Genomic DNA, 12,705 nt, shown 5'->3' on the forward strand with positions numbered 1-12,705 from the left:
GGTGCCGCTAATTTACTTATACCTATATGTAATAACACGAATAGTTTTCCTGCCATGATTCCAAGGGCTTTTGATTTTGCCCTGCATAACTTTTCATTTTCATCTACTTAATATGGTAGGTGTCACACCCATTTTACAAAGTTTTTGTTTTATGTTATATTTTGCGTAAAAAAAACAAATCCAATCACATCAAATCCTTTTTTCGTATTTGGTATAGAGTTATGACATTTTTCATTTTTCGATATCGAAAAAGTGGGCGTGGTCATAGTCGGATTTTGGCCATTTTTTACACCAATACAAAGTGAGTTCAGATAAGTACGTGAACTGAGTTTAGTAAAGATATATCGATTTTTGCTCAAGTTATCGTGTTAACGGCCGAGCGGAAGGACAGACGGTAGACTGTGTATAAAAACTGGGCGTGGCTTCAACCGATTTCGCCCATTTTCACAGAAAACAGTTATCGTCATAGAAGCTATGCGTTTACCAAATTTCACAAAGATTGGTACATTTTTGTTCTACTTATGGAAATGAAAGTATTCTAGACAAATTAAATGAAAAAGGGAGGAGCCACGCCCATTTTGAAATTTTCTTTTATTTTTGTATTTTGTTGCACCATATTATTACTGAAGTTGAATGTTGACATAATTTACTTATATATTGCAAAGATATTAAATTTTTTGTTAAAAATTTACTTAAATTTTTTTTTTAAATGGGCGTGTTGGTCATCCGATTTTGCTAATTTTTATTCAGAACACATACAGTAATAGGAGTAACGTTTCTGCCAAATTTCATCATGATATCTTCCACGACTGCCAAATGACAGCTGCAAAACTTTTAAATTACCTTCTTTTAAAAGTGGGCGGTGCCACGCCCATTGTCCAAAATTTTACCAGTTTTCCATTTTGCGTCATACGGTCAACCCACCTACCAAGTTTCATCCCTTTATCCGTCTTTGGTACTGATTTCTCGCACTTTTTTGGTTTTTTCGAAATTTTCGATATCGAAAAAGTGGGCGTGGTTATAGTCCGATTATGTTCATTTTAAATAGCACTCTGAGTTGAGTGCCCAGGAACTTACATACCAAATTTCATTAAGATACCTTAAAATTTACTCAAGTTATCGTGTTCACGGACAGACGGACGGACGGACATGGGTAAATGAATTTCTTTTTTCACCCCATCATTTTGATATATAGAAGTCTGTATCTATCTCGATTAGTTTATGCCGTTACGGGGTACCGTTGTGCGAACAAAATTAATATACTCTGTAAGCTCTGCTCAGCTGAGTATAAAAATGTTGAAGGTGTAGAAAAAAACCTCCAATTATTACCCATAACGTATCCAAAAATGTAACAACCCAGACCTAAACATGATGGAACAATAGTTCGTTATGGAAAGGCCGTCTTACCAGTTGCGTTTCCCCATGATAATATTTCTCTCAGGAAATCTTAATATCTGTGCGACAGCTTTGTGCAGTGGGTTTTCGTTGCTGTCTCGCTAAAGACTAGAGTTGGCAAATATCCGTGTACCTGTGATTTTGTCGCAGGTACTAAATGATCACAGCTGAACGCTGTGACTGCTTCTGAGGAATAGCCGTGACTGACTGACTGTGATAGCATCTGTACTTCGTTCACAATCACGTTTAATTATAATCTCAATCACATGAGTCAATGAATCTGTGATTCGTGCAGATGGCACAGTCGCCATGTAAAATCATGTATGTATATGTATTTGGAATGAATATTTTTTTTTGCATTCCGTTTTGAATACGGTTTCTATTGATGTGTATACGTCTGTTACTTACGTTTCATTTTGAATATTCTCGTATTGACTTGACTGGGGCGATTTGGAGTGTAGCACTTTAAGCTTAAAGTTTTATAAAAATTAATTATTTATGAAAGATGTCGTTAAAAAAATCCAAAACCAGTTTCCTATGGCAGTTTTTTGAAAAGGTGGATCATTCTTTTTCCACATGCAATATTTGCAAAAGCGAAATATCTTATAAAACATCGACAAGTAATTTGAAGAGACATATGATTCGGAGGCATTCGACCGTACAACTTGAAGAGCTTGCGGTAAATTTTAACGACTTCCAAGCTTTGTTAGTGTCCCTGTGTATGTATGCATTTTCCTTTGCAGGATAAACATCAACCTATCGAAATTGAACCTGTCATTGATATCACCGAAGAGCAGCCATCAACTTCCAGTGCAGCACCAAAACGGATGACACAATGCAAAATTATAAAAAACTATCGCCCAATTTCAAAAGAGGGTTTGAATAGCATGCTTCTGCAGTTATTTACTATAGACTTACAACCATTCAGCGTTGTAGACGACAGAGGATTCAGGGAATTTGTGAAATCTTTGAATCTTATGTACGTACTCCCAAGCAGACGGGTAGTTTCCAAAACCATGATTCCTGCTTTGTACGAAGAGTGCAGACATAAAATGCAAGGAATGATACAAGGCGGCAACCAATTTTGTATTACAACGGATTGTTGGACTTCAAGAAATGTTTCTAGCTTCATTGCTGTGACAGCTCATTTTGTATCACCGTAGTTTGAGCTGAAATCCATACTATTGTCGGCTTCAGAGCTCAATATTAACCATACGGCCGAAAACTTAGCTACCGCGATACACAAAATTGTCTGTGACGGGAATGTAGAAAGAAAAATTTTGCTTTCTGTTTCCGATAATGTCAGCAACATAAAATGTGCCCTTACAACAAAGTTGAATTGGAAACAGTTTGGATGTATGGCTCATACAATGAATTTGATTGTTAAAGATGGGTTGCGTGTAACGGAAGTTGCTGAAATAATCGATAAGATCAAAGGTATAGTTACCTATTTTAAGAAAAGTTCTTCAGCCAACGAAGCTTTTCTGAGCTATCAACGAAACAGTGGCAGGGACCCGTTGAAGCTGATTCAACAAGTTGAGACTAGGTGGAACTCTACTCTTGCAATGATGGAACGATTCGCTGCGCTTGAGGAAGCAGTAAAATGTACGCTAGTTATTTTAAACAGGAGCCTTTTAACCTTGTCCAGTGAAGAATGGAAAATAGTCAAACATTTATGTATAATATGTCAACCATTCAAAGACGCTACAGTAACCATAAGTGGCGAAACGTATTGTACGGGATCCTTGGTAATACCGATTAAAAATGGTCTTCAGGACGTCTACAGGCATTTGCTAACAAAAGTTTGGTCCGATCCTGTGCGCAAGGTTACAGACATTTTTGTAAATGGTATTCGGGAACGATTGGGCAATATCCAAAAAAGCAACACATTTTCTGTAGCTACATTTTTGGATCCTAGGTTTAAATTATTAGCATTGACGGATGATATAGCTGCAGAAAATAGACCAAAAGGTAGTCCTGAAGCAAAAAGCATCATTGAAATGCACCGGTATTTAGAGGATGGAATAGTTTCCAGAACAAACAATTCATTTCAGTGGTAGCGCGAAAATAAATATAAATTCCCTAAGCTAGCAGATTTGGAAAGGAAATATTTATATGCACTAGCATCTTCTGTTCCATGTGAAAGAGTTTTTTCGAAAGCAGGCCAAATAGTCAGTGACCGTGGCTCACGACTGAGTGAAAAAAAAACTGAGATGCTTATCTTCTTAAACAGTAATCAAAGTTTTGTATAACATTTTTTAAATTAAACTCATCAAAAAAAAATATTTTACTCAGATTGATTGAATATGTATTTATATTTAATTTTTTTTTCTGTATGAACGAATATATACAATTTTTGTAGTTTTATTTCATAAAATATTTTTGGTACCTGTATTTAAATGTTAATTGAACTAAAGGCTGACTATGATAAAATAAAAAGAATTTGATGACAAAAAATTGGGTTTTAAAATTACCACTTATTTGTTTATTTAGTAGTCTACAAATTTAACAATTAATCAGATTAAAAATAGTTACGTATTACAGAAAAATTACAGAAGTATACAAATTGAACAAAATTGTATTATAAAATATGTATATATTATTAAATCAGTTGTCGGGATGGACTGTGATGCCCAGTAACAGGAATTGATTATTAGTGCTGTCGGAGTGGACTTGATTTGCAGCAGCTGATGTATATTTGTCCAGATGTTGCGATTTATTGGGTTTTAAAAGACGGCGAATTATCCACCTCGACCTCCTTATCATGTATCTAAAAGCAAAATTAAACATTTAATCTTTTCATTATATATACAATGGTGCTTACAAATTATAAATAACGAGTACTCTACAATAACAAAATCTTAAAATTAAATACTGACAACCCCTTTATTAATAGATGAAAAACGATTGCAATAATCTCTTACTTGTTCGGCGCATAACCACAGGTGCCCATCCTTTAACAACAATTTGATAAAATCGAAACGCTCTTGTATTTGCATATTATGCGGATAACGTCCATCAATACATTAAGTGTTCCGCTCAACATTCGGCATTTCAGCAATCATGTTGAGAATTTTATCCATATATGCAGTTAAACTGTTCGTAACAAGTATGATGAAAGTATAATCATTTGGCAAACGTTCAATTACTTGTTGGCGATTAAGTGTTTGTTGAGTGCGCGGAGCATGACTGGGCGATTAAACATACAAGCAACAAATTTCGCGTATTAAACGCTGGTAATGCTTGACATAATACTTCTGGCGGTATTTTCTGGCTATGGGCAAGCGTTCAAAAAATCTTTAACACTTTTTAGCCTTTAAACGATTCTTATCGTCCTCAGCAAGGCGCCTTATTAATTCGAGAAGCCGTTCACGCTGACCCTTATTAGCGGCGGTTATACTAGCCTATAGTAAGAAAACATAGTGAAAATTTTACGATTATTCTTAAATATCAATTAATATTAATTTTGTATTCATATATGTTGAAAGTTTGTATCTACCTGGAATGATTCAAACAGATGATCTAATTGTTCGGGCGAAAAATCCCAAGCTAATTTCGCCAAAAGGTCATCCACATTCTTAACATTTGCTTCATGTTTGCTAATCTGTGGACGCCATACTGTATCCAAATCTTCAAGTGTTGAGGCGTGTTCTTTTATAAGAAATCGTATTATCTTCTCCAGCTTTTCAACATATTGTAGCTGAGCAAGGCGTCTTTCGAGCACAAAACATCAGAAAGTTTGATATAATTCTAGTACCAATCGCAATGAAGAAGCCAATATTTTTATATTAAATTGTTTACGTGCACTTACGCTCTGCCGTCACACCAATCCATTTCATCATCGGGCATACAATGCTGTTGTTGTTGTGTACGATGTGAATATGAGCTTAGCACTATATTGATTTCACTTAGCGCATTCATTTTACCATTAAAGCTAGATACGTGTAATAGGGACCAATATCATTTTGAGACGAAACATTTCCAGATCACGTATGAAATCCTCTTGTCCAGGCAAACGACTTGCTAACACACGTGCCGGCTTTACAATACCATCAATATATTCGTTCCACCCCTCTGGTTTGGCTTCACGCTTCATTTCATCATCAGAGAAACTATGTAAGAAATCCAGCATAGCATTCTAAATTTGCATAAAGTACTTAGCAATGGTTACAGGTGTTGAATTTCCATTCTTTCATGTTGACTAAAGACATAAATAAGCAAACCCTGTGGGGTTTGCGAACTAAAGCAAAAATACAATGATTAGAAAGATACAACTATATGAATTATTTTCGTTTTGTACTGTTCTCTTATACGATGTCTATTGCACTTCGTGTTGTTTGAATTATTATTCCGTTGAATGTGATATACGAGGAAAGTTGTAAGAACGAAAAGACAAATATTGAATTAAAGAACAATTTTGCTCATATTTAATAAAACGTATTTTATTAAATAAATTAGTATAATGGGCCCAGTCCATGCTGATATATGAACTGCGTAAAGAACTATGGAAAAAGTGAAAAGAAATATCAAGCCATTTGATGGTGAAAAATACTCAATATGGAAGTTCCGTGTGAGGGCGCTTTTAAACAATGAAAAAGCCAAAAGTGCTCAAGTTGCAACCGTACAATCAGATAGGGGATTTGCTTTTATGATGAGCAGTGTGAAAAGAAAAATCTGGAAATGTGTCTTTCCTTTTGGATTCCGGAGCTTCTGACCATTTAATTAACGAAACGTGGTTTACATCTGATATTCCTGACTTTTATTATAATATACCTAATTTTAAACTCGTACGACATGACCGAACTAGTAAAAAATGGGGAGGCGTTGCAATTTATTGCAAACCTATACTTGGTCCGCTCTTGTTTAGTCTTTTTATGAATGATGTGTTCTCTGTGTGCCAGTATGTCAGTGTGCATGCCTATGCTGATTACATTCAGTTGTATTTGTCCAGTCGAATTGGTCTTGTCGAGGATTTGTGCTTTAAAATAATCTGTGATCTGCTAGCCATTTCCGAATGGGCCCGGAAAAATTGTCTCCGTCTAAACGCGTCCAAGTCGTATGTGTTACCCATCAGTAATAGTATTGTCCATGTTGAAGATATTCCCAAGCTTTTTGTTGGTAATAACTGTCTCATGTTTACTGACAAGATAAAAAATTTGGGTTTTATTATGAATTCTTCGCTGAGCTGTTCGAACCATATAAACAAAGTTGTAAGCAACGTGTACACTGTTTTGCGCAGGCTAAGTATGTCAGCCTCGTTTACACCGTTAGACATAAGAAAAAAATTAGCTGTGCAATTAATTCTACCTCAAATTACATATTCCGATCTTGTATATAGTAAGCTGGACTCTGTCTCTTCTCATAAAATTCTAGTGCTGTTCAATAATGTTACCCGCTACGTCTACGGCTTAAGGCGATATGACCACATCTCCTTGTGGAAGAATAAACTTCTGGGATGCAGTATCTTATATTATCTTGCAGCTAGGAACTGTATATTCCTGTATAAGCTTATTGAATTCAAAACTCCTAGCTATCTTTACAAGAAGCTAAAATTCACAAGATCTAATAGGCATCATAATTTAATTCTCCCTAAGTACTCCTACTTATCTTCTTCGCGGTTGTTCTTTGTTCATGCTGTGAGACTATGGAACTCCATTCCTGAATCTATTAAGGCAATCATAAATCGAGGTAACTATAAGATCGTTATACAGAATTACTTGGGAACTAATGGGTAAATGTAACTGCGGTTCAGCTCCATCCTATTTCTATTTCTATCTCAGTGTGCTATTCTAAGTCCTTACTTCTTTGACGTAAAATCTTATTTTCTCCAACAAATACCATATTTAATTCTCATACATTCTAATATAAACATACGCAATTAGTTATATATAAATATTTTTAAGTTATTATTTTTTATAATTCCTGTATTTACCTATAAGTTGATGTACTATAAAAGACTATGTCTTAACGATACAGCCATTCTTTACTATATAAATAAATAAATAAATTAATTAATCTATTTGCCAGCTATATCAACTTGAGAACGCCAATTGAAATCGCCATTGCCAAATGTGGAGAATATATCTATGCTACGAAAAAGGGGATAGTGAGACTCCGGAGTAGTACGAAAAATGAAATTACTTTGGAAGATGTTTTATTTTGTCCCGATGTTTCGCAAAATTTACTGTCTGTGAAGAAAATGCAAGATACAGGACTGACAATTGAGTTTCATGCTGGTGGTATCAAAGTTAGCAAGAATGGTCAAGTACTTATTACTGGTGAGGGTATGTATAATGTACCAATTGTTGATTTTACATTGAGTGTAGGAGCATATGTATGTAATGTAAATAAAAGAACTGAATATCGTTTGTGGCATGAGCGGTTGGGTCATATAAGTAAAGGAAAATTTGTTGAAATAATAGGCAAAAAGATGTTTGATGATATTAACCTTTTGAAAAACGTGGAACCGAATAATTATTTATGTGAAGGTTGTATTAATGGAAAACAAACTAGATTGCGTTTCGAAAAATTTAAGAATAAAGATTATATAGACCGGCCGCTGTTTGTAGTTCACTCTGACGTTTGTGGCCCTATAACACCTACTTCAATAGACGGGAAAAGTTACTATGTTGTTTTCATTGATCAATACACGCACTATTGCGTAACGTATTTAATTTCTTACAAGTCTGATGTTTTCGCGGTTTTCAAAGATTTTGTCGCAAAAAGTGAAGCGCATTTCAATTTAAAGGTTGTAAATTTATACATTGACAATGGTGGAGAATATTTATCAACTGAGATGCGAGATTATTGTGTTCAAAAAGGTATCAGCTACCACTTGACAGTACCACATAAATAAATAAATGTAAGGCGCGATAACCTCCGAAGAGATCTAAGGCCGAGCTTCTCTTCCAATTTGCGTCGTGCTCCTCTTGATTTTCCCTACAAATTGGCCGGACGGGACCTACATGTTTTATGCCGACTCCGAACGGCATCTGCAAAGCAGATGAGTTTTCACTGAGAGCTGGTCATGGCAGAAATACACCCGGAGTGCTTGCCAAACACTGCCGAGGGGCGACCCCGCTTAGAAAAATTTTCTTCTCATTGAAAAATCTTATTTCTAAAATTTTGATGTTGCTCTGCCCGGGAGTTGAACCCAGGGCATACGGTGTGATAGGCGGAGCACGCTACCATCACACCACGGTGGCCGACAGTACCACATACTCCACAGTTAAATGGTGTGTCCGAAAGGATGATAAGAACAATAACAGAAAAAGCTCGTGCTATGGTGAATGGAGCAGAGTTGAATAAAAACTACTGGGGTGAAGCTGTGTTAACAGCGACCTACCTTATAAATAGAACTCCAACTAAAGCACTGAAAGATCGTACGAAAACACAATATGAAATTTGGCCCAAAAGAAAGCCAAATTTAAAATATTTAAAAGTTTTCGGTTCGACAGTATACGTTCACAATAAAACAAGAAAAAGAAAATTTGATGAAAAATCGTGGAAGGGTATACTTGTTGGATATGAACCGAATTGTTATAAACTGTGGGATGTGGAAACTGAAAAATTCACGATAGCAAGAGACGTTATCGTAGATGAAACAAATATGAAAAATTCTAGGACTGTATTTAAAAATGAGTCATCATCAAATGCCTCTGTGTCTCGCAATGAGACAAAGATTGAATCAATCTTCCTGAATGAAAGTAAGGAACGAAAATATGTAAAGTGCCAAGCAGATAAACAGTCTAGTGATGTGGTAGTAAGTGAAGATAATACCGATCCAGTTGGTACTGGTGGAACTGTATCAGAATATGAGCATACAGGTGAACACAATAGTCAGCAGCGAGGTTTGAGTGAAGAAATGTCTGATATTGAAGTTAGGCGAAGTGATAGATTGAAAGCTCGTCCACTGAGAAAATATTTAGATGATCCATATTTATATAACTGTGTATTGAATGCAGATACTTCTTTAAGTCCCACTCCCAGTTCATTTGAAGAAATAAAAAACAGAAGTGATAGGTCTCATTGGGAAAATGCAATAAGGGATGAGCTTGATTCCCATTTATCTAACAAAACTTGGTCTTTTGTGCAAAGGCCTGAAAATAAAAATATTGTCGATTGTAAATGGGTTTTTACTTTGAAGCACGACGAATCAGGTAAGCCAGTGAGGTATAAAGCCAGGCTTGTTGCTCGTGGCTTTACACAAGGGTTTCTAGTCGATTATGATGAGACTTTTGCTCCAGTGGCCAGAATATCGAGCCTTCGAATTATGTTATCATTTTCTAACCAATTCAATTTAAAAGTTCAAAGAAGAAAAGTTAAAAGAAGAAGTTTATATGATAGTCCCTGAAGGTGTATCATGTGAGAAGGGTAAAGTTTGCAAATTAAATAGAGCAATTTACGGTCTTAAGCAAGCGGCTAGGTGTTGGTTCGAAGTTTTTGAACGGTCATTAAAAGAAATTGGCTTCGTAAACTCAGGTGTCGATCGTTGCATTTACATTCTTGACAATAATAATATCATGAAAAATATATATGTGCTACTATACGTTGATGATTTGGTAATAGCAACAGCAAATGATGAAACGATTGGTAAATTTAAAAATTATTTAATGACTAAATTTAAAATGACGGATTTATTTGAAATTCGACATTTTATTGGCATAAAGATTGAAAGAAAACATAATCAGATAGAATTAAGTCAATCTGCGTATATTAGAAATGTTTTAAAGAAATTTAAAATGGAAGATTGTAAATCAGTTAGTACTCCACTTCCGAGTAAGCTTAATTATGAAGCACTAAATTCTGATGAAAAGTATGACGCGCCCTGCCGTAATCTAATTGGTTGTTTGATGTATATTATGACTTGCACACGACCAGATTTGAGTGCAGCTGTAAACATTTTAATCCGTTATAGCAATAAACAGAATATAGAATTATGGCAGTGTCTTAAGAGAGTTCTAAGATACCTTAAAGGTACTATTGATTTAAAACTTATTTATGTAAAGAACGAAAATTATAAAGACATGTTTACTGGTTACGTTGACTCTGATCGGGCTGGAAGCGGGAACGATCGGAGCAGTACGACTGGTTATTTGTTTAAAATGTTTGAATCCTCTTTAATCTTCTGGAACAGGAGAAAACAAACTTCTGTGGCAGCTTCATCTACTGAAGCTGAGTACATGGCAATTTTTGAAGCAGTTAGAGAGGCTTTATGGTTAAGATCTTTACTGAAAAGTATGAAAATCAAATTTAACGAACCATTTAAGATTTTCGAAGACAATCAAGGTTGTATAAATATAGCAAATAATCCCCCATGCCACAAAAGAACCAAACATATTCAAATTCAAATTCAAATATTGATATTAAATATCATTTTTCAAGGGAACAGATAGAAAATAAAACAATAAAAATTGAGTATATCCCCACAGATAGGCAGCTTGCCGACATATTAACAAAACCATTAGCTGCAGCACGTTTTCTTGATTTGAGAAGCCAGATGGGACTTGATGACAACAGTAACAATATAAGTTAAATTAGTGATAAGTTATTGGTCTGATTGGGTTTTCTGGGTTTTCCCAATCCCCGCAACAAATGTTGGACCATGATATTGTAACCTCCCAGTATTTACAACTTGCCTCAATGAATAAATTTGTCTTTAATTATTTTTTGTTTCTATTGTAATAATCAATGTATTTTTGAGGAGGTGTGTTGAATTTCCATTCTTTCATGTTGACTAAAGACATAAATAAGCAACCCTGTGGGGTTTGCGAACTAAAGCAAAAATACAATGATTAGAAAGATACAACTATATGAATTATTTTCGTTTTGAAACTGTCTGTACTGTTCTCTTATACGATGTCTATTGCACTTCGTGTTGTTTGAATTATTATTCCGTTGAATGTGGTATACGAGGAAAGTTGTAAGAACGAAAAGACAAATATTGAATTAAAGAACAATTTTGCTCATATTTAATAAAACGTATTTTATTAAATAAATTAGTATAAAATACTAACAACGGGTGTCAACAGCTGCTCGTAGCATTGCTCAAATCAATGCAAGTGTCATTTGGTTATCCAGGCTCTCGTCAGACGTGCCGCCTTTTGTTTGCAGACCACAATGATACAGTTCCAACCAATCCTTTTGGATTTTTTAGTTTATTAAATATGACACTGTCATTTCGATGACAGTACCAAATGTTACATGTGTTAGTGGAGAGCAAAAAAGCTTTGAATGTGTGCGTGAACTATCACCAACCACCGTCTTGAAGGGTAGCTCTTCCTCTTCCTATGTCACAGTCACAGTCACGGATAAAATACGCTGTGACTGAGAGGCCACAATCACAGAAAACATTGTTCCTCAAAAATCACGGGATCTGCCAACATTACTAACGACTGAACGATGGAGAGTAAAAGCTCGAACACATAAGTATAACGTGCACCGCGCACTGACAGTTGTATGTGTTTGTGTATAGGGATCGTCAAATAGGTTATTCTTATGTGCTCGTGCCTTAAGAATATGCTGAATCAGTGCTACCATTTTAGCTAGGCTTACATGCCAACCTAATATAAACGCACGCAAGTCATTTTCTGTCAAAAATGTCTCATGCACATACAACTTGTATGAGAGCAACCCAAATTGAATTTGCTGCGTGAAAACCTAACTCGATTTCCAATTTTTGTTATGCGTGACATTTAGATTTGACGTTTGCACACATGCTTTACATTATCGCAACGCATGCTTATTTGGGTTAGGGCAAAAAACGCCGGTTGTTTGCGTGCGCTAAAAAAACGCTGTGCGGTTTTATTAGGTTGGCATGTTATACTGTTTTCACACAGAAACTTAATGATCTCATTTCACCTTCTAATGAAATCGTAAATTTTTTGCTTTTACACAGAAGTAACTGCTCGATTAGTATGAAGGATGAAATGTTAAGCGAATAAAATGACAATGCTATATGACAGACAATCATGGCGGAACGATACAAGGTGGCAGCATGGTGGCATACCTACATACATAAATAAGAATTTCATGTACTTTGTTTTTGTAAATTCGATGGACAAATGTCAAAATCGTACTACGCCGGAAGTTGATGTATCAAATCAAATAAAAAAAGGTTATAATCAGCTGTTCGATGCGGCCACCTTGTATCGTTCCGCCATGCAGACAATGACATTTACTTTGACAAATGACATTTTTAAGCACTGAACACACCAAAAACTTAGAAACTGAACGCTCCCAACAGAGTTGCATTGTGCTTTTGACTTCATTAGGTATTCGATTAGCTACTAATGAAATAATTATAGATTC

This window comes from Eurosta solidaginis, chromosome 1 (genome assembly GCF_040869045.1).
Source record: "Eurosta solidaginis isolate ZX-2024a chromosome 1, ASM4086904v1, whole genome shotgun sequence".
NCBI lineage: Eukaryota > Metazoa > Arthropoda > Insecta > Diptera > Tephritidae > Eurosta > Eurosta solidaginis.